Genomic DNA, 23,850 nt, shown 5'->3' on the forward strand with positions numbered 1-23,850 from the left:
CTTCCCTGGGCCCACTCTCCATCTCTGCCAAGTGCACACTCCTGCAGGGAGGGGCTGTGCTATTCATCTCTGTGTCCTCAAAGCCTGCATCTACGAATGGGCAAAAAAATGAGCAAACCAACAAGGTTTAGCGCATACGAGGCTTTGGTCCAGATACACATGCATGTATGTCAAAGGACCTGTGTAAAAACATATTCATTTGGAGCATTCGTTGTAAAGATTAGAAACAACTTAATATTTGTAAAGATATTTGCCAAGATTGGAAACAATTTAAATGTCTATGAGTAGAGGACTGGGAAAATTCATGAGGGTAAATCCATCAGTGTGATTGTGTGCAGCCATGAAAAGGATGAGTACACACTGATGTGAACAAACTCTGAGATATTGTTGATGTGCTGGCAATGTGGCTTATGCCTGTGTTGATGCTCCCAACACTTTGGGAGGCCGAGGCGGGAGGATCGCTTGAGCCCAGGAGTTCAAGACCAGCCTGGGCAACTTGGTAAACCACTGTCTCTATAAAAAATACAAAAACTAAACGGGCATGGTGGTGCACACCTGTAATCCCAGCCACTCGGGGGGTTGAAGTGGGAGGATCACCTGAGCCTGGGGGTTGTCAAGGCTGAAGTGAGCTTTGATTGTGCCTCTGCACTCCTGCCTGGGCAACAGAGTGAGGCTCTGTCTCGAAAAAAAAGAATGAGATGCAGAACAGGGTGTGTTAGTATGTTGGTGGGGGGAGAATATGTGTGTCTGTTTGTATAGAATATCTCTGGAGGGACACCCAAGAAAATGACAGCATTTTCTCCAGGGAGGAAAATAGGGTGCCTAAGAGATGGGGTGGAAGGAAGGCTTACTCATTACTGTTTTGAATGGCTTGAATTTTGAATTGCATAAATATATTATTTATTCAAAAAAGCTTAAGAGCACACATTTGGAACTGCAGACTTGAACTGCCATCCCAGCTCTGCCACATTCGTCTTCCTCTGTAATGATGACTGCTGGACATCTTCCCAATGCCCTGAGAGGATGCAGAAGGTGCTTCTGTAGCACTTGGGCAGCTGGAGTTTTGCTGGTACTGCTGCCATCTCCACCAGATGATGAATGGGGAGAAACCTCTGGCTGGGAGAGGCCAAGGTCACTTATTAAAACCTCACAGAAGGTAACACACTGAGAGATAGTGTGACCCCTGACCCCACTGATGTTGGCCCCAAGTCAGCCAGCCGGTTTACACACCCTCTCAGGGTTCACTTGCTGGGTGATGTTATCCAATGGACCCTCTTTCCTGACTTCAGTGACCACACCCAAGACCTGCAGGGACTCCAGACAGATATGTCATAAAATTCACCACACAGTTAGGGCACAGAATTTCCCCAAGTTTCCACTCTCTCTATATCTTACCAGTAAGGGAAGGGCAGAAATATGAAGGAATATAACCTGTAGTCATTTGGTATTTTCCAAGGGAAACTGCTTGTGATTGTGAGGTTAATGGTCTTTGAGACATTCTCTCTTAAGTGAGTATGGCCTTGGGCAATGCATGCTCCAGGCTACTCATTTAGGTGCCCCTGTAACCAAGCTCTGCATGCAGGAATGCTCTCATTCATCATTTATTCATTTGACAAACATTCATTCAGCCCCTTCTCTCTGCTAGGTATGTAAAGGAGAGCCAAGCTGCCTGAAGAAACGAGGGTCCACAGGTGAAGACAGACAATTAAATAAACTCATCAGACTAAACTGCAACACGTGCTGGAGAGACAGCCAACCTTTAGAAGTGCAAAGCACTTGACCCAGGGGCTGGGGTCAGCGGGACGTCTGGGAGGAAGTAAGCTAGCTTCAGCTAGCACCTAACGGTGGAGAGTGGAAGGCAAGCGCCGGTGAAAAGGAGCTGTTGAGAAGGTGGGATGTAAATGGCTTAGCCAGGGCCCAACACATTGTGTGTGCTCCATCGGTTCCCAGTGTTCAGAGGAAGGAATTCCCCCAGATGCCCGAGTTCAGGGCTGCTATCACCCTGAATGGCCACAAGGGGGAGCTCGTGCCCTGTAATTGTGTGTTCCAGTGCCTGTGCCGTGTGCCCCAAGGTACCAGTTGTTTCCACTAGAGATTGGTTACTTGCATCTTACAAAGTTGTTAGGAAGCGTCTCCCGGACATTTGCAGCCCGTGCTAAGCGTAGTGTGTGCCAAAGCCTAAGTGGCTCTGATAGCCTTGTCCTAATGTTTTCTCGTAAAGCCCAGGATGCTTTCCTCTAAATTCTCAGGAATAGAGCCAATTCCCTCAAGTAGCCACCAATCATGTCCTTTTGATCCTTCCTGGTTCTTCCCATTCCTTCTGGGCATCCACAGGGCCCATCCCCTAGAGCAGCACCAATGGGGATGGAGCACTGGCTACTGACACGTCTGGACCCTCCAGGCCAGAAAGGCTTCATTTCTCTGCACTTGCTAACCCCCAGCCAAGCCCCAGTCCTTTCCAAGATGGGATAAAGGGGCATTCTCCCTCAAATGTCTTTCCCGAGTTAGGAATGTGCTCTTGTCATTTTGAACCCCATGATCTCTGCCCCAGTGGCTTCCAGAAAGGAGTTGATGGCCACATGCTTTGGAGTGACACAGACCTGTTGTCCCGTCCTCACTCTGTTGTTGACCTTGGGTAAGCCACATAACCTCCATGGTTGTCATCCATAAAACAAAGATTGAAAGAAGATCTACCACCTTACTTGATGGGATGGTTGAAAGGACCAGGTGTCCCAGGGAAAAAAAAAAAAAAGAATACTCACAAACCACCTTATTCCTTTCCTCCCATCACCCATGGAAGATCTTTCAGTGCATAATGAGGCTGACATACAGGTAACTCCGAAAAGGAGAGGAAGCTGTTTCCTGACAGATGGCTTCAAGCCAAAGAGATAAACCTGGGTTCAGGCAGGGCTGGCAGGAAGTCAGGCACTCCCTTGCTAACTCTCTCCCTAGAGGAGTTTGGCTGAGGTTGAGAACTGACAAGGTCAGAAAAGGGACAGGGGAGAGATTTCCAGTGGGGAAGCACAGACATTGGAGGGCTTCTCCAGTCATTTACTGGGTCACCATCTGCCCCTTCAAGGAAGCAGGATCAAGACCTCCCCTGTGCCCAGCTCCGTGCATGGCACATAGAGGGCAGCCTCCTGGGCGAATAGTGACCAGGGCCTTCATCTTCTTGGCATGGGTTCCATCAGGAACACGTTACAACCAACTGATGATTTATCCACCTTTTGAAGGGGACAGAGGCCATCCCAAAGGTGCCCTATATGAACTGCAGTTTGCTCCTCAGTGAAAATTATTTCACTGATTTGCAAGCTGTGCATGGTGGCACACACCTGTAGTCTCAGCTACTAGGGAGGCTGAGGCGGGACGATCACTTGAGCCCAGAAGATCAAGTCCAACATGGGCAACATGGTAAGATCCCTTCTCAAAAATAAAAAATAAGTTAAAAAATTTTTTAAATGAATATTTTCATTATTAGACAGGTCAAGAAACAACATCAAAGTTGTAGTGAGCTATGATCATGCTACTGCACTGCAGCCTGGGTGACAGAGTGAGACCCTGTTTAAAAAGAGAGAGAGAGGAAGGAAGGAAGGGAGGGAGGGAGGAAGGAAGGAAGGGAGTGAGGGAGGGAGGGAGGGAGGGAGGGAGGGAAAACATTATCTGCACCCCAGGATCTCCCTGTATATCCCTTCCCCATCAGCCCCTCCTTTCTCCCTAGATACAATTATGATCTTCACTTACGGTGAAGTTTTCCTTGTTTTTCTTTATAGTTTTACTCTTTGCAGAAGCATTCGTTTTGAATATAGTGTGTATGTTTTCAAAATTCCTATAAGAGGAATTATACTACATATATTCTTTTATGACTTCCTCTTTTCCTTTGACATTGTGGGATGATTTTTTTTTTTTATTGTGGAAAATTAGACACCACATAAGCTTACCATATGAACCTTTTTTCTCCCAGCTTTACTGAGGAATAATTGACAAATAAAAATTGTATATATTTAAGGTGTACAACTTGAAGTTTTTATATATGTATATGTCAACTGAAGAATGAAGAGGTTCAGACATTTGGAAAAGAGTGCTTTATTTCTCACAGAGGGTTGCAGCCTGCCAGCTGCTCTGACAGGCTGAGAAGTGTAGCCTCCGACCAGAAGCCAGAAACAGGCACTTCAAGGGTCAAGGATGGGAAGAATAAGACAAGAATTTATGTTGAGTAGGGTGGCCAAATATACATATTCAATAAGCTCTGGGAGGAGTCATGAATATTTATGAAAAGAGAAACACGTGCTTGTGCAATTGAGCTTCATGGATCCCATGTTCCAAAAAAATGGCATGATCCCAGGGTGGAGTTTCAGCTCTCTGATGTCAAAAGATGAAGCAGAGGACATGAAAACCCTCACTGTGTTTCCTCCACAGACTGGCCAGAACCACTCTGTGGTCAGTGGTCGCTGACTAGGAAGGGATATTGGTTGGTTATTGTGTCAGACCACAGAAAGTGAGGGGCAGCGTCAGGCAGTTAGTTGATATCAGCTGGCGGAGTCTTCCAAACAGGCTGGTTTCTGTTTAACCCTTAAGGAAGAAAACCTAATGGTGATTAGTCAGGGAAGGGGTGTAACGAAGTGTATCTGACCTCCCCTCCCTTCATGAAAAGGAACTCAGTTTTTAAGCTTTCTCTGGGGTCCCCTTGGCCAAGAGGGGGTTGGCCAAGAAGAGGTCTGCAGGATTTCATTTTTATTTCTCATATACATTGTAAAATCATCACCACAATCAAGTTTATTAACATATCTATCACCTCACATAGTTATCATGTGTGAGTGATGAGATACTTAAGATCTAGCCTCTTAGCACATTTCAAGTATACAATACAGTATTGTTAAGAATAGTCACATTGCTGTCATTAGTTCTCCAGAACTTATTCATCTTGCAAAACTCAAACTTTGTATCCCTTGACCAACATTTTCCCATTTCCCCCACCCCCAGCCCCTTGTAACCACCATTCTACTCTACTGCCATGAATTTGCCATGAATTTGACTATTTTAAATTCCACATGTAGGTGAGATCATAGCATATTTTTCTTTCTGTGCTTGAATTATTTCATTAGCATAATGTCCCCCAGGTTCATCCATGTTGTCACAAATGACGGGCTCTCCTTCTGGTTTAAAGTTGAATAACATTCATGTATATATATATATGAATATATATACGAATATATATGATATATATGAATATATATGAATATATATGAATATATATGAATATATATGAATATATATGAATATATATGAATATATATATGAATATATATGAATATATGTATATATATGAATATAGATATGAATATATATATGAATACAGATATGAATACATATGAATATATATGAATATATATGAATACATATATGAATATATATATGAATATATACATAAAATTTTTTAAAATCCCATATGAACCATTTTTAGTTGTACAATTTGGTAGCATTAAGTATATTTGCAATGTTATGCAATCATCACTACTATCCATTTCCAGAACTTTTACATTATCCCAAACAGAAACTGTACCCATTAAACAATAATTCCCCATTCTCCCCTCCCCCAACTCCTAGTAAGTTCCATTCTACTTTCTGTCATTATGAATTTGCCTATTCTAGGTACCTCATAAAAGCGGGACCATGCAATGTTTGTCTTTTTGTGTCTTTGTGAAGTGTTTATGTCACTTAATACAATATTATCAAGGTTCATCCATGGTGTAGCACGTGTCAGAATTTCCTTCCTTTTTTTGGGGGGCGGGGATGGAGTCTCACTTTGTCACCAAGGTTGGAGTGCAATGGCACTATCTTGGCTCGCTGCAACCTCCACCTCCAGAGTTCAAGCTCCTGCCTCAGCCTCCTGAGTAGCTGGGATTACAGGTGTCCATCACCATGCCCGGCTAATTTTTGTATTTTTAGTAGAGATGGGGTTTCACCATGTTAGCCAGGCTGCTTTTGAACTCCTGACCTCAAGTGATCTGCCCGCCTTGGCCTCCCAAAGTGCTGGGATTACAGGCATGAGCCACCACGCCCAGTCATAATTTCCTTCCTTTTTCAGGCTGAATATATTCCATTGTACGTGTATAACATTTTGTTTGTCCATTCATCTGTTGATGGACATTTGAGCTGTTTCCACCCTTCGGCTATTGTGAATAATGCTGCTACGAACATTGGAGTACACACATCTATTTGAGTAACTGCTTTCAGTTCTTTTGGATATTTATCCAGAAGTGAAATTGCTGGATCTAATGGTAATTCTATGTTTAACTTTTTGAGGAACTGCCTAACTTTTCAAAGTAGCTGCACCATTTTACATTCCCACCAGCAATGCTTTCTCTACATCCTTGCCAATACTTACTTTCTGTTTTGTTTTGTTTTAAATATAGTAGCCATCTTAGTTGGTCCAAGGGTTATGGGTTATTATTAAGCTGATTAACATTGTTTCCCCCCCATAACCAAGCTTGTCTAGCTTAAAAAAAAAAAGTAAATATAGTAGTCATCCTAATAAGTGTGAAGTTGTCAACATTGTGTTTTAATATTCTCCTATGTTGTGTGTAGTTGCCATTCATTTCTTTTCATTAATTGTATAATATTCCATTGAATATACTATGTTTATTCATTTTATTATTGATGAACATTTGGGTCATTTCCAGTTTGGGGTTCAGAGTCCTAATACACACAAGCACTTGCTTCTCTAGGATATGTAATGAGGAGAATTGCAGGTCATGGAGTGAATATCTTCAGATCCTTTAGCTGATGCCAAATTATTTTCCAAAGCAATAAATGAGAGTTCCCATTGCTTCATATCCTTGCCAACACTTGATGTTGTCATACTTTTTATTACATGAGTATAATATTAATCATGTTGGGTTTTTTAGTACTAGCCAAACTGGTGGGTGTGTCGTGACATCTCATTATGGCTTTATTTTGCACTTTCCAGTTTATTTTTTGATTGAGTAGCTTTTCATTGCTTAATGGCCCTGGAATTCCTGAGGCTAGCTCTATGTCTGGCCTTTGAGATCACATGAGCCAATCAGTTCTCACTTTCATTTAAGCCAGTCTGAGTTGGATTTCTGTCTCTTGCAACAGAAAGAATTCTGAATATACAAAGATTCTGGACTGGGTGCACCAGAAGATGAAGCCAGAAGTTATTTCACCCTTGAAGCTGGTAATCCTCTCCAGGAAGAACGGGGATGTTCTCAATGGGCCGGAAGGTTGAGTGCTGCTAGGTCAGGCTCAGGCTGTAAGAGTGGCCTCTACCCGAGAACGTGTTGCTGTTGGGGATGCTGCCCTCACACTGCAGAAGGCAACACCCAGATACCCTCTTGCCAGGATCCCTGCAGCCAGATCCTTCTCCTGATGACACCAGGACTGGATGGGTCCTCAGTCCTGAATTGAACTGTGGGTGAGTGGGTAGAGACAGGGGAGATGTGAGACACCTCATCTTCCTTTTGCTACACACATCTTATTGGCTGCAAGTGTGAAATGGCTTTTGATACATCTATTTGTTCGTTGGTTTGCTTTTTGGAGACAGGGTCTCTCAGTGTTGCCCAGGCTTGGAGTGCAATGGCAATTATAGCTCACTGCAACCTTGAACTCCTGGGCTCAAACGATCCTCCAGCCTCAGTCTCCCAAGTAGCTGGAACTAAATGTGCATGCCAATGCACTGGGCTAATTGTTTTATTTTTTGTAGAGATGGGGTCTTGCTTTGTTGGCCAGGCTGGTCTCGAACTCCTGAACTCAAATGATCCTCCTGCCTCGGCCTCCCAAGGGGAGATTACAGACGTGAGCCACCACACCCAGCCAGGTGTGAGTCTTTTCCTGCTAGCTGCCTTGGAAGCTAAGAGGTCTGGTAGCTTTTGTATGTGGTGTCTGTTTTGGCTGGGCTCATATAAGACCTTCCCTACTATGTGACCCAGCAATCCCATTACTGGGTATATAACCAAAGGAATATAAATCATTCTATTATAAAGATGCATGCACACATATGCTTATTGCAGCACTATTCACAATAGCAAAGACATGGAATCAACCCAAATACCCATCAATGATAGACTGGATAAAGAAAATGTGGTACATATACACCATGGAATACTATGCAGCCATAAAAAGGAATGAGATCATGTCTCTTCGAGGGTCATAGATGAAGCTGGAAGCCATCATCCTCAGCAAACTAACATGGGATCAGAAAACCAAACACTGCATGTTCTCACTCATAAGTGGGAGCTGAACAATGAAAACACATGGACACGGGGAGGGGAACAACACATACTGGGGCTTGTTGGGGGGTGGGAGGAGGGAGAGTATAAGGATAAATAGCTAATGCATGCGGGGCTTAATACCTAGGTGATGGGTTGACAGGTGCAGCAAACCACCATGGCACACGTTTACCTATGTAACAAACCTGCACGTTCTGCACATGTATCCCAGAACTTAAAATAAAATAAAGCCAAAAAAAAAAAAACAACCCTTCCCTTGCTTTCTGGCATGTGTATTCTCCTTCCCTGTACCTCCATCATTGCTCATATTCCCCCTTTCCTCCATAGACACCTACTATCCTGTATTCGGCATATGTCTTTGGGTGTGCAGTTGTGTTCCACATCATGATGGTTCAGTCAACAACAGATCACATATACAGTGGAAGTCTCATAAGATTATTATCTATATTTAGATATATTTAGATACACAAATAGTAACCACTGTGTTACCATTGCCTACAGCATTTGGCACAGTCACACACTGTACGTGTTTGTAGCCTAGGTGCCATAGGATAAACCATATAGCCTAGGTGTGTAGGAGGCTATGCCCTCTAGGTTTCTGTGGGTATACTCTATGATGCTTGCGCAATGACAAAATCACCTAATGATGCATTTCTCAAAATGTATCCCTGTCACCAAGTGATGCAGGATTGTATATGTATCTTTGAAAAATATAATGTGTATTGTATGTGGAGGCATTTTAGATCTCTTTCTATTCCTTACTTTTTCAATACTTTTTAAGATTTACCCGTATTAATATGGATACATCAAATCCATTGTTTCTAAACTGCTGCCTATTTACTCCACAGCATAAATCTAGCACGTTTTGCTTATCCATTGTGATGATGAATACTTATGACGCCTCTAATTCTCTGCTGTGGCTAACAGCACTGCAGTGAAGGAACCTCATACATGTCCCCTCATGGACCTCAGTTTGTGTTGCTCTGAGCTTTATGACTAGGAGGAGCCATGGGTATCCACATATTTAATTTCACACTTGGGATACTCCCCAGTCTACACTCCTACCAGCGTGTATGAGGTTTCCCATTTCCCATGCCCTTGCCAACACTTATTATTACCTAACCTTAGAACCTGTGCCAATCTTATGAATTCAGAATGCTATTGTACAGCTTAAATTCGACATTTTTTCTTTCTTTACTTTTCTTTCTTTTTTTTTTTTTTTTTTTTTTTTGAGATGGAGCTTCACTCTTGTTGCCCAGGCTGGAGTGCAGTGGCACAATCTCGGCTCATTGCAACCTCCACCTCCCTGCTCCAAGCGATTCTCCTGCCTCAGCCTCCTGAGTAGCTGGGATTATAGGCGTGCGCCACCACACCCAGTCAAATTCAACACTTTCTGATTATAAGTGAGCCTGAGCATCACTTCACGTGTTAGTCTTTTTTTCTCTTCAGTAAATTGTTGGTTCATTTCCTTTCCACATTTTTCTCTTAAGTTCTCTGTCTTTTTGTTGTTGATTTGCTGGAGTGTCCTGTATATTCTAGCTATCAGTCCCTTGTCAGTTTTGGACACTGCAAAAATCTTCTCCCTATCTGTATCTATTATCTGTTAAATACATATAGTTTCCTTCAGGAATAAAATCCTTAAGTTTGATGCAGTCGAATCCATCCATTTTTAAAAATCTTATATTCGTACTTTTTTTTTTGAGACAGAGTCTTGCTCTGTCACCCAGGCTGGAGTGTAGTGGCAAGATCATAGCTCCCTGCAACCTCCACCTCCTGGGTTCAAGTGATTCTCGTGCCTCAGCCTCCGGAATAGCTGGGATTACAGATGTGCATCACCACGCCCAGCTGAGTTTTTTTTGTTTTTTTTTCTGTATTTTTTGTAGAGACGGGGCCTCACTATATTGCCCAGGTTGATCTTGAATTCCTGGGCTCAAGCAATCCTCCTGCCTTGGCCTCCTGAGTCACTGGGATTACAGGCGTGAGCCACCGCACCAGGTCCTATCACTATGGTAACTTTACATTTATCTGGATTCCTTTTTTTTTTTTTAGACGGAGTCTCGGTCTGTCATCCAGGCTGGAGTGCAGTGGCAAGATTGTGGCTCGCTGCAACCTCCACCTCCTGGGTTCAAATGATTCTCCTGTCTCAGCCTCCCAAGTAGCTGGGATTACAGGCGTGCACCAACACTCGCAGCTAATTTTTTTGTATTTTTAGTAGAGACAGGGTTTCACCATATTGGCCAGGCTGGTCTCGAACTCCTGACCTCAGGTGATCCACCCGCCTTGGCCTCCCAAAGTGCTGGGATTACAGGCGTGAGCCACCGTGCCTGGACTATATTATTTTTTATTACTTTTTTTTAGTATATCCTTATCTCTGGAAGGGTATGTCCTCTCTCTTATACTTCCTTATCTTTTTAAAACTTATTTATTTATGAACACTTATTCTTCAGTTTACATTTTAGAATAAGTTTGCTGAATTCCCAAAAAAAATCTTCTGCAATTTGGTTGAAATTTAATCAAATTTATTTATTTAGGAAGAATTGTTAACTTTACAATGTTAAGTTATCCCATCCGTGTCTGTTTGTTCAAGTCTTCCTTTAAGTCATTAAGAGATTAAAATTTTTTTCTGCATAAAGGATCTATGCATTCTTTTCTAAATCAGCTCCTAGATACTTTACATTTTCTGTTGTTTTCATGGAAGTATGCTTTTTAAAAATTAATTAATTATTATTATTATTACTTTTTTTTTTTGAGGCGGGGTCCAGACTGGAGTGCAGTGGCGGGATCACGGCTCACCACAACCTCCTCCTCCCAGCTCAGGCTCAAGTGATCCTCCCACCTCAACCTCCTGAGTAGCTAGGACTACAGGCGTGCACCACCACACAGGCTAATTTTTTGTATTTTTGGTAGAGGTCGGGTTTTGCCATGTTGGTCAGGCTGGTCTCGAACTCTTGAGCTCAAGTGATCCTCCTTTCTTGGCCTCCCAAAGTGCTGAGATTACATGTGTGAGCCCCCAGGCCCGCCTCATGGAGGTATATTATTTATAGCTGACGAACACTGGGGTAAGAACCATTGTCAAATTTGTAAGTTGACAACCTTGCTGAATTTGCTTCTTAGTTTTAATTTTCCCCCAGATATTTATTTTGAAAACCTTCAGAAAAATTGAAAGAATAATACAATAAACACCTGTTTTGCTTCCACCTATATTCAACACTTTAACATTTTGCCACATTCTCCCTCCTGCCTATATACCCACATTCATATATAAAGTAAGTTTAAGCCGTGCACAGTGGCTCATGCCTGTAATCCCAGCACTTTGGGAGGCGGAGGCGGATGGATCACTTGAGCTCAGGGGTTCAAGACCAGCTTTGGCAATATAGCAAAACCCCATCTGTACTGAAAAAAAAAAAATACAAAAATTAGCCGGGCGTGGTGGCACGCGCCTGTAGTCCCAGCTACTTGGAGGGCTGAGGCAGGAGGATTGCTCAAACCTGGGAGGTCAAGGCTGCAGTGAGTCAAGATGGAGCCACTACTCTCCAGCCTGGGCAACAGAGCAAGACCCTGTCTCAAAAATAAATAGTTTATACTCATGACCATTTACCCCTAAATATGTCACTATGCACCTCTTAGAAATAAGGAACTTCTACATAGCCACAATGCCATTATTACATCGAAGAAAATTCACCATGATTCCATAATATTATCTAGTCTGTTTTCTGTTTTCTCTGGTTCTACCAAACATTCTTTTACAGCTTTTTTTTTTTTTTTTTTTTTTTTTTTTCTGAGACAGAGTCTCTCTCTGTCTCCAGGCTGGAGTGCAGTGGCTCAATCTCAGCTCACTGCAACCTCTGTCTCCTGGGTTCAAGCAATTCTCCTGCTCAGCCTCCCAAGTAGCTGAGACTACAGGCTCATGCTACCACGCCCAGCTATTTTTTGTATTTTTAGTAGAAATGGGCTTTCACCATATTGGCCAGGATGGTCTCAAACTCTTGACCTTGTGATCCACCCGCCTCGGCCTCCCAAAGTGCTGGGATTACAGGCATGAACCACTATGCCTGGCCCCCTTTTCTTTTTTAAGAGACTGAGTGTCACTCTGTCACCCAGGTTGGAGTGCAGTGGTGTAACCATAGCTCACTGCAGCCTTAAACCTCAAACTCTCATCCTCCGGCCCAACTTGATTAAAAAAAAAAAAATCCAAGGCTGGGTGTGGTGGCTCATGCTGATAATCCCAGCATTTTGGGAGGCCAAGGCAGGTGGATCACCTGAGGTCAGGAGTTCGAGTCCAGCTGGGCCAACATGGTGAAACCCCGTCTCTACTAAAAATACAACAATTAGCTGGGTATGGTGGCACACTCCTATAGTCCCTTCTACTCAGGAGGCTGAGGCAGGAGAATCGCTTGAACCTGGGAGGCAGAGGTTGCAGTGAGCCGAGATGGCACCACTGCACTCCAGCCTGGGCAACAGAGCGAGACTCTGTCTCAAAAAAAAAACCCAGTCAAAGTTCATGCATTGCATTTGATTGTTAGGACTCTTCACTCTCTTTCAACAGTCCCCATGTGAAATTGTTGTGGGTTTTTTTTTTTTAACAATGATTTTTTGAAGAGATCAGGTCAGGTCTTTATCCCACAGTTTGGATTTGTGTGATTGTTTCCTTATAATGACATTTCATTTGTTTTATCTTCTGTATATCCTGTAGTAGAAACCAGCAATTTCTAATATAAAGGCTTGATTAAATTCAGGTGCCACATTTTTGACACAAATGCTTCATAAGTGATGTTGTGGACTTCATGCTGCATCACATCAGGATGCTTATATTCCCTGATTATTCATTATTAGCCATGCTAAATTTGATTGCTTGGTTTCAGCAGTGACTGCCTTATAGAATTTCTTTTGCAATTTCTCTCCTGTTCAATTTTCCTTTGCAATTAACAAGTAATTTATGGAATGATACTTTGGCACCATATGAGTGTCCATTCCCCAGCAACCTTTCACCTAACGTTTTGGACATCCATTGATGATCCTTGCCTGAACTAGTTATTACATTAGTGGTTGTCAAATGGTGACTTTGTATGTAATTGAATAGCTTGTTAATGCTGTTGATTTTTTTTTTTTTTTTTTTTTTTGCAACAGAGTCTCAATTCTGTCACCTAGGCTGGAGTGCAGTGGTGCAATCTTGACTCACTGCAATCTCCGCCTCCTGAGTTCAAGCGATTCTCTGCCTCAGCCTCCCGAGTAGCTGAGATTACAGGCGCCCACCACCATGCCCGGCTAATTTTTGTACAGACAGGGTTTCACCATTTTGGTCAGGCTAGTCTTGAACTCCTGACTTCGTGATCCACCCACCTCGGCCTCCCAAAGTGCTGGGATTACAGATGTGAGCCATCGCGCCGGCCCCAATACTGGTGAATTTTTAAAATGTAGATGATTATCTTCTGAAAATAATGAATATCTGTTTCATCTCATCCTTCTTATGCCACTTATTTATTTTTCTTGTTTTATTGTATTGGCCATGGCCTCCAGTACTGTGTTAAACAGGAGTAAGATATTTGACATCTATTGTCTCGTTCCTGTTCTTAAAGGGAATGTTTCTGATTTTCCCTTGTAAATGTAGTGTTTGCTACTTGTTTTTGGCAAATAGCCTTTGTCAACTTAAGGAAGGTCTCTTCTATTTTTTGTTTTCTTGAGTTTTTGTCATAGATATATGTTAAACTTTATAACGTAAACCTAAACATTGTATTTTTCTGCATCTACTGAGATAATCATGTTTTTCCCCCTTTAGTTCATTAAGAAGATGGATTACATTGAGAGATTTTCTGATGTTAAACCAGTCATGCATTTCTGGTATAAACCCTATTTGATCATTATAAATAGATAGACAGATAGATAGATGATAGATAGATGATAGATAGATAGATAGATAGATAGATACATAGATACATAGACACATAGATACATAGATACATAGATACATAGATACACAGATACATAGATACATAGATACGTAGATAGGCAGATTCAGGGAGTACATGTGTACATGGGCGGGTTTTTTACAAGGATATATTGCATGGTGCTGTGGTTTGGGCTTTTATTGATCCTATTACCCAGATAGTAAACATAGTATCCAATAGGAAGTTTTTTAGCCCTTGCCTCCCTCTTCCCTCTCCCTTTTTGAGTCCCCAGTGTCTACTGTTCCATCTTTTTGTCCATGTGTATCCAGGGGTTAGGTCCCACTTATAAGTGAGAACATGCAATATTTGGTTTTCTGTGCCTGCATTAATTCACTTAGTATAATGGCCTCTAGCTGCATCCACCTTGCTGCAAAAAACATAATTTGATTCTTTTATATGATCATGATATATTTTTAAACGCAATATTGGATTTGGTTTGCACTTACATATAGTTTTTGTATCTGTGTTTATAAGTAAAATGAGTCTGTCTTTTCTTTATCTTATACTACTCTTATCAGTTTTAGAATCAAGGTTATACTCGCATCGTAAAATTAGTTGAGTAATGTTTTTCCTTTTTTGTTGTTGTTGTCACCTCTGTTATTTAGCATGTATCTACTTACACATGGGTCTTTTTCCAGGCTCTTTATTCTGTCCCACTAGATTATTTACATCTCTAATCTAATACCACAGTGTATTAATTGGTTTTACTATTTTTGTAATCTTTATTGTGATTGTACTTGTTTCCCCTACTTTGTTATTTATTTGGTTTACTTGCTTTTTTCTTAGTTTATTGGCATGTTCTTTTTTCTTGATCAGTCTTTCAGACATTCCATATCTTGTCAATCTGTTTCAAAGAAGCAGGTACTGGTTTTATTAGCCTTTTATATTTTTTGTTGTAGTTTTCAATTTGATTGATTTTCTCTTATCTTTATTATTTTCCTCATTTGTGTATGTTTCTGCTGCTTTTTTGGCTTCTTGCATTAAATACTCAACTCATTTGTTACTATTTCTTATATTTTCTGATAAGTATACTTGAAGCTTAAATTTTTCTCTAAGTCCCGTTTTGTTTTGTTTGTTCGTTTGTTTTTTGAGACAGCATCTCGTTGTGTCACACAAGCTGGAATGCAGTGGCGTCATCTCGGCTTGCTGAAATCTCTGCCTCCCAGGTTCAAGCGATTCTCCTGCCTCAGCCTCCCAAGTGGCTGGAATTACAGGTGCCCACCACCACATCCAGCTAATTTTTAGTAAAGACGGGGTTTCACTGTGTTGGCCAGGCTGGTCTTGAACTCCTGGCCTCAAGTGATCCACCCACCTTGGCCTCGCAAAGTGTTGGGATTACAGGCATGAGCCACCGTGCCAAACCCTTAAAATCTTTTTGATCTGACATGAAAGCTGCAACAATGGCTTTTTGTGGTTAATATTTTGGTTTATCTTTTTTTTTTTGTCTATTTGCAACCTTTCTGTATCCCCTTTTAAAATAATACTATATTTTAATTCAATACATTGTTTTTAATGTAAGAGATTATTTTTTCTTTTTATTTATAAATTTAACCCATTTACACTTATTTCATTTGCTGTTATAGTCAGTCTCCTATCAACCATCTTATTTCCTATTTTCAATATCTAATTTTTCCCTTTATTCTTCTTTCATACTTTTATTGCATAAATAGAATTTTCTTTTGTTGGTTTGAAAATTATATTTTATTTTTATTGTGCTGGGTGTCACTCCTAGCTTATTATAACCATGTTTATGTATATTTATTCTTGTCAATTTTGAGCTTATTGATAGCTATACCTTTCTAACCAAAAAAGCAAGTGCTCACCTCCCACTGGACTTCAGTCCACTCACTTCCACACACACAATTCTATCATGTTGTTTCATCTAGAATTTCAATGCTAATGATGAATATAGGGGTTTTTTTAGACTTACTTATACTACCATATATATTTCTAAGTACTTTAGTCACCCTTCATTCCCATATCTTGTAGTGTCCTCTGAGATTTAATTCTCTTCTTGCTAATGAACTTCCTCCAAAAGTGTTTTTCTTTCTTTCTTTCTTTCTTTTTTTTTTTTTTTTGAGATGGAGTCTCGCTCTGTTACCCAGGCTGGAGTGCATTGGCTTACTGCGGCCTCCGCCTCCTAGGTTCAAGTGATTTTTGTGCCTCAGCCTCCTGAGTAGCTGGGATCACAGGCGCACACCACCACACCCGTATTTATAGTAGAGACAGGGTTTCACTGTGTTGGCCAGGCTGCTCTTGAACTCCTGGCCTCAAGTGATCCACCCACTTCAGCCTCCCAAAGTGCTGGGATTACAGGCGTAAGCCACCACGCCCAGCCCAAAAATGTTTTTCAAAGAGGGTCTTTAGGTAGTAAATCTTCTGAGAACTTGAAAGCTTGAGAACATCTTTCTTTCTAGTTTTGTACCAGAATTATAGTTTAGCTGGATATAAAAATTCTAGTTCTAAAGTTCTTTTTCTTGTATCAGGCATTGCTATTGAGAAAACTGATAGCAGTATTATACTTGTTCCTAGTGAGTGGCATATGGGGATTTCCTTTTATGTTTGTTTTCTTGCTTGTATGTCTTAATTCTTGAGAAGCTTTTAGAATTTTTGTCTCTCTTAAATTTTTCTTTAATGTGTTAAGTATTTTTCCAAATCTATCTTGTTGATATTCTGTCTGAAATCTTACAGTTTTCTCTAATTCTGAAAAATTTTAGGATTCTTGGGAATTCTTTTATTCATTATTTTTAAAAGCATTTCCTTCCAGATTTTTCATCCCTCTTCTCTTCTGGAACTCCCATTTTAACTATATATCTTCCATATTTAATAACTTTAGCCTTATATCTTTCATCTTCTTATCTCTTCCTGATAATTTCTAGGAGAGTTTGCCATCCTTATTTTCTAGTTTATGAATTCATTCTTAGTCCGAATCTATTTCACTATTTAACTTATATTGCCTTCTTTCTTTCAGCTATTATATTTTTTACACTTGTTAACTTTTTTTTTTTTTTGAGACAGGGTCTTGCTCTTTCGCCCAGGCTGGAGTGCAGTGGTGCTATCTCGGCTCACTGCAAGCTCCGCCTCCCAGGTTCACACCATTCTCCTGCCTCAGCCTACCGAGTAGCTGGGACTACAGGCGCCCGCCACCGCGTCCAGCTAATTTTTTGTATTTTTAGTAGAGATGGGGTTTCATCGTGTTAGCCAGGATGGTCTTGATCTCCTGACGTCGTGATCCACCCACCTCAGCCTCCCAAAGTGCTGGGATGACAGGTGTGAGCCATCGTGCCCAGCCAACTTTTTTATACAGTCTCATCCTATTTCAAATTTACAATATACTTTAGCCAGGCATGGTGGCACCTGCCTGTAGTCCCAGGTACTTGAGGCTGATGCAAGAGGATCCTTTAAGCCCAGGAGTTTGAGGCTTCAGTGAGCTATGATTGTGCCACTGCATTCCTGCCTGCATGACAGAGAGAAACCCTTTCTGTATAAAAAAAAATTAGATAATAATTTTTAAAAATGTGTAACATTCTCCATTATTTGCTAGAAGACTTTTATTTTGATTATTTTGTTTTATTTACTTATTTATTTTTCAGAGATGGGGGCTTGGTCTGTCACTCAGGCTGGAGTGCAGTGGTGCAATCTGGGCTTACTGCAGCCTCAACTTCTCAGGCTCAAGCGATCCTCCCACCTCAGCCCCAGGTGGCTAGGACTATAGGGGTGTGCCACCACACCCCGATAATTTTTTTTTAAATTTTTTTGTAGTGACAGGTTTTCACCATGTTGCCCAGGCAGGTCTCAAACTCCTTAGCTCAGGCAATCTGCCCGCCTTGGCATCCCAAAGTGCTGGGATTACAGGTGTGAGCCACTGTGCCCAGCCTATAAGGATTATTTTAAATTCTTGTTCTCACTGGTCCATTAATTCCGCTTCCTCTCATATAGGTTCTTCATTTTCGGGGTTCTCTTTTAAAAGGATTACATTATTTGGATGTATTATTTTTCTTTCTGAGCTCATATTACTCTGGATGTGTCATTCTCTTGGCTGGTGATATGTATCTGGGGAGAGAGTTACTATCTGGGTCTAATTCTGCCACACCCTCAACCTCCTCTCCTATCCCTTCCCTCCCAGTTAACTTAAGCAGAAGAGGATGTGCCTTTGGATGAACCTGTTGGGTCTCACTCCAGGTTCTGCTGCTCCTGAAATACCACTCCCCAAGTCTGACTCCTCCCTCTGTAGGCCCAAAGTGGAGGAATTAGCAGGAGGAGGGAACGTCAAGTGGTGAACTACAGGGTCTGGGTCCTCGTGGTGGTTTTGTATTGTGTCACCTTGGTTAAGTTGGGACTACTTTTCCCAGAATACCCTTCCTTGTATGGTTCTAGGTTGGAGGTGGCCTAAGGAAATTTGCTCAAGATTTGGAAGTTAGAAGTAAAGCAAGTCTGAAGGTTTTATGCTTCTGAAGGTTGTCATGGCTACAGGCAGTGAGAGAGCGATGCAAAGCTTCCAGAGTTCCAATTGTTTTTGTTTGTTTGTTTGTTTTGAGACAGGGTTTTATTTTACTCTGTTGCCCAGGCTGGGGTGCAGGGGCATGAACATGGCTCACTGCACCTTTGACCTTCTGGGCTCAAGCGATCCTCCTGCCTCAGCCTTCTGTTTAGCTGGGACCACAGGGGGGCACCAAAACACCTGGCTAATTTTTTTGTTTTTATTTTGGTAGAGACGAGGTCTCACTTTGTTGCCTATGCTGTTCTCAAACTTCTCGGCTCAAGTGATCCTCCCACTTTGGCCTCCCAAAGTGCTGGGTTACAGGCATAAGCCACGGCACCTGGCCTCTACTTCGTTCTTACTCTTCTTCCTGACTCCGTGATCAGCTCTTTTTCCTCATTGACATCTCTTATCACCAGCAGAGGCCCACCACTAGACACCAGGTGAGAACTCACAGAAGTAGAATCTATGAAGAAGCAACAATCTTCTGTTGACTTTTTACAGTAGCTCCCTTTCTGTCTTCCACTACAGGAAGCAAGATAAACTTATCTTCCTCATTTTCCAGCAAGCTCCAGCTTGTCTCCCCTCCACCCCCAACCAGTGCTTTCCGAGGGCTGATAAGTGATTTTCCCACCATCCTACACCTCCCTTTGTGACCTTTACTTCTCCATCTCCTCCAACAATTGTGTAAAAGCTCATTCCTATAATAATCATTCATTCTGTGATATTTGCAGTGGTTCTAGTTCCCTGGTTGAGCCCTGGTAGATACAGTTCCTGAGAACTTCATGGAGCAGTTTCTGCACCAAACCTGCCTCTACCTCTGGACCTCTACGTGAGAAAGAGAAGTACATCTCTCTCTTGGGTAATCCACTGTTATTTTGGACTGCCTTCCTGGAGCCAGGCCGCCATTGGTCTTGAAACCCTATCCTCCTCTAGACCATCATGGGAGACAGAAAGAACTTCTACCTTATCTGACACATTGCATTTTTTAGTTTCTAACAGGAACTTGCCTTACAGCTTAAATAAATCCCACTTCCTCTACTTGACTTTTTACTTGGCTGTATTTTACTTACCCTTTGGTTTTTCCTGACGTCTAGATAAGTCTGATCCTTTTATTGTGCCAGCAGTCTCCCAATACCCTTCGCAGAACACCCATCACTTAGGAAATATTTGCTCCATGACTGTCTCCCCTACTAGACTAGACCCTGACTCTTTTTTCCTTGTTGTTGTTTTTGTTTTTTTGAGATATAGTTTCACTCTGTCACCCAAGCTGGAGTGCAGTGGCACAATCTTGGCTCACTGCAACCTCCACCTCTCAGGTTCAAGCGATTCTTGTGCCTCAGCCTCCCGAGTAGCTGGGATTACAGGCACGTGCCACCACGCCCAGCTATTTTTTGTATTTTTAGTACAGATGGGGTTTTCCTATGTGGGCCAGGCTGGTCTTGAACTCCTAACCTCAGGCGATCCTCCTGCCTTAGCTCCCAAAGTGCTGGAATTACAGGTGTGAACCACTGTGCCCAGCAACCCTGACTCGTTTGTTGTTGTTGTTGTTGTGTTTTGTTTTGTTTGGTTGGTTTTTTTTATTTTTTATTTTTTTGAGACGGAATCTCACTCTTTCTCCCAGGCTGGTGTGCAGTGGCACAATCTTGGCTCACTGCAGCCTCTGCCTCCCGGGTTCAAGCGATTCTCCTGCCTCAGCCTCCCGAGTAGCTGGGATTGCAGGTATGTGCTACCACACCCAGCTAATTTTTGTATTTTTGGTAGAGATGGCATTTTACCACGTTGACCAGTATGGTCTTGAACATCTGACCTCAGTGGATCTGCCCGCTTTGGCCTCCCAAAGTGCTGGGATTACAGGTGTAAGCCACCGCACCCGGCCCCAACCCTGACTCTTATTCCTGTTCTCCTCCCAGCCCATAACACAGAACTGACACACAGCAATTCATTGAATGAATGAACCTTTTTTAAGGTAGCTACAGAGAAGATAAACCTTTTGGTGGGTTTGGCTGAGATTGGTCTGTACAGCAGCTCTCAATTCCTTGGGCAGGGCCTGGCTTGTCCATGTCTTATGCTCTTTCATTCTAAAGCCTTGAGCTACTTTCTAAACATTGGGTGCCTCATAGCCAGTTACTGCATGTTAAGAGTATATGGTATGTGTGCTCCAGACATCAAGGCCACCAGACCCACCCCGCTATGTGTGACATGTGGAACACAGCATTGGGACATACCCAACCTTTGCTGTCTTCTCTAAGAACTGCCTACCAAATGCTTTCCTGCCCAGGCTGGAGTGCAGTGGCATGATCTCGGCTCACTGCAACCTCTGCCTTCCAGTTTCAAGTGATTCTCCTGCCTCAGCCTCCTGAAAAGTGGGCCCAGCCTGGGGTCACCACTATCCTGTGGAATACTTATATGAGTATTAGGAAAAAGTGTACTTTCTCAGCATACTTTATTGCCATCTGCTAAAATGGTTTCATTATGAATACAGGTATTTACAGTGTCTCTCATGTGAATGGGACCCTTGGAATTATCCACTGCACAGCCTGCATAACCAAATGTGGATACTGCCCTGCCAGCCTCCCATTAGCCTTATTAGCATCATGTGACCTTGCCTTCCTTGGAAGCCAGGCTGATTGGACCAACAGTGGAGATCCCACTCAAGCTGGCCAGTCAGATTGGTTCTCCCAGGAATTTGAAGTTGGGATAAGCAACTCCAGCTTGTCATCATTGCACTGGGAGAAAATGTTGAATAGTGGCTATTGCAAGCAACAGAAACCAATATTAATGTAAATGGATAACTTAAGCAAAATGGAATGTATTGGAAGTAGTCTCTGAAAGCCAGAGAACCAGGGGGCCAGAAAGGAGGAGGAGCAATGAAACAGCCTCACACCAGAATAGTCAGAATAGTCTGGTCAGGCCCCCACTGCTGGGTGAATGACCTCCATCCATTTCTCCCTCTCCTGTGTCTTTCCTGTAGGACTCATAGTCTTGGGCAAGAGCATCTGACCAGTCAAACTTCACCCAGGTGCCCAAACCTGGATATATGGCGATGGTGAGAGGAGTCCACCTGTATTTTTCTCCCTTAACTCAAAAATTGTTTTTCCATTTATAAAAATATTTAGAACACATAAAACTAGACAACGTAAGCTAGGCGTGGCGGCTCATGCCTGTAATCCCAGCACTTTGGGAGGCTGAGACTGGTGGATCACCTGAGGTCAGGAGTTCAAGACCAGTCTGGCCAACATGGTGAAACCCCATCTCTACTAAAAATACAAAAATTAGCCAGGCATGGTGGCGTGTGCCTGTAATCCCAGCTACTCAGGATGCTGAGGCAGGGGAGTCGCTTGAATCTGGGAGGCAGAGGTTGCAGCGAGCCGACATCGTGCTCCCCATGCCAAGATCATGCTGCTGCACCCCAGCCTGGGCATTAGAGCAAGATCTTGTCTCTCTCTTTTTTTTTTTTTAGATAGAGTTTTGCTCTTTCGCCCAGGCTGGAGTGCAGTGGCATGATCTCGGCTCACTGCAACATCCACCTTCCAGTTTCAAGTGATTCTCCTGCCTCAGCCTCCTGAGGAGGCTGGAAGGCAGTTTGACAGTTTCTTTCAAAAGTAGACATACTCTTACCATATAATTCAGCAATTGTACTCCTTGGGTTTTTTTTTTTTTTTTTTTTTTTTTTTTTTGTAGAGCACTCTGCCTGCTGAAGATGCAGATGCTTATTTACTTATTTAACAGTTTTTTTTTTTTTTTGAGATGGAGTCTCACTGTGTCACCCATGCTGGAGTACAGTGGCACAATCTCGGCTCGCTGCAACCTCCGCCTCCTGGGTTCAAGCGATTCTCCTGCCTCAGCCTCCCAAGTAGGTGGGATTACAGGCACATGCCATCATATCTGGCTAATTTTTGTCTTTTTAGTAGAGACGAGGTTTTGCCATGTTGGCCAGGCTGGTCTTGAACTCCTGATCTCAGGTGATCCACCTGCCTTGGCCTTCCAAAGTGCTGGGATTACAGGCATGAACCACCACACCCGGCCTGTTTAACAGACTTTTAAAGAGTAATTTTAGGTTCTCAGCAAAACTGAGCAGAAAGTATAGAGTTCCCTCACATTCCTGTCCCCTCCAGCATTCCCACTATTAACATTCAGTACCATGGTGGTACATTTGTTACAGCGAATGAATCTACATTAGCACACCATTATCACTGAAAGTCAAGAATTTTCATCAAGGTCACTCGGCATTGTACATTCTATGGATTTGGACAAATGTGTAATGACAGGTATCCATCATTATAGTATCATGCAGAATATTTTCACTGGCTTAAACATCCTCTGTGGTCTATTCATCCCTTCAACCCTCCTAATCCTTAGTGACCACTGATCTTTTTACTGGCTTCATGGTCTTGCCTTTTCTAAAATGTCATATGGTTGGAATCATATAGTATGCAGTCCTTTCAGATCAGCTTCTCTCATTTAGTGATATGAATATAAGTTTCCTTCATGTCTTTTCATGTATTGATAGTGTGTTTCTTTTTGTTGCCAAATAATAGTCCATTGTCTGGATGTTTATTTACCTATTCACCTACTGAAAAACATCTTCATTACTTCCAAGTTTTGGCAATTATGAATAAAGCTGTTATAAACATCCATGTGTAGATTTTTTGTATGGACATAAATTTTCAACTCATTTGGGTAAATACCAAGGAGTACAGCTGCTGCATTGAATGGTAAGAGTATGTTTAATTTTGCAAGAAACTGCCAAACTGTCTTCCAAAGTAGCTGAACAATTTTGCATTCCCACTAGCAATGAATGAGAGTTCCTGTTGCTCCATATCCTTGCCAGCATTTGGTATTATCAAAAAGAGAACCTTTCTCCTTTCTCCATGTGAGATGGCCTCTGTCAAATTCTTTCCTCTAAAGCAGCTTCTATGGCTAGATGTGGTGGCTCATATCTGTTATCCCAGCACTTTGGGAGGCCGAGGCGGGTGGATCACTTGAGGCCAGGAGTTCAAGGTCAGCCTGGCCAATATGGCAAAACCCCATCTCTACTAAAAATACAAAAGATTAGCTGGGCATGCAGGTGCATGCCTGTAATCCCAGCTACTCAGGAGGCTGAGGCAGGAGAATAGCTTGAAGCCAGGAGGTGGAGGTTGCAGTGAGCCCTCACCCTGCCACTGCACTCCAGCCT

The 23,850-nt window shown here is 42.4% G+C and overlaps 1 long non-coding RNA gene across 1 annotated transcript; it reads left to right on the forward strand.

Moving 5' to 3' along the window:
* The first annotated feature begins 18,722 nt into the window (after nucleotides 1-18,722).
* LOC129048527 (uncharacterized) lies at nucleotides 18,723-19,717 on the forward strand. The gene is made up of 2 exons (XR_008510905.1): nucleotides 18,723-19,114; nucleotides 19,406-19,717. It is a non-coding gene; the product is annotated as an uncharacterized LOC129048527 (long non-coding RNA).
* The last annotated feature ends 4,133 nt before the right edge of the window (nucleotides 19,718-23,850 follow it).

This window comes from Pongo abelii, chromosome 8, assembly GCF_028885655.2.
Source record: "Pongo abelii isolate AG06213 chromosome 8, NHGRI_mPonAbe1-v2.0_pri, whole genome shotgun sequence".
Lineage (NCBI taxonomy): Eukaryota > Metazoa > Chordata > Mammalia > Primates > Hominidae > Pongo > Pongo abelii.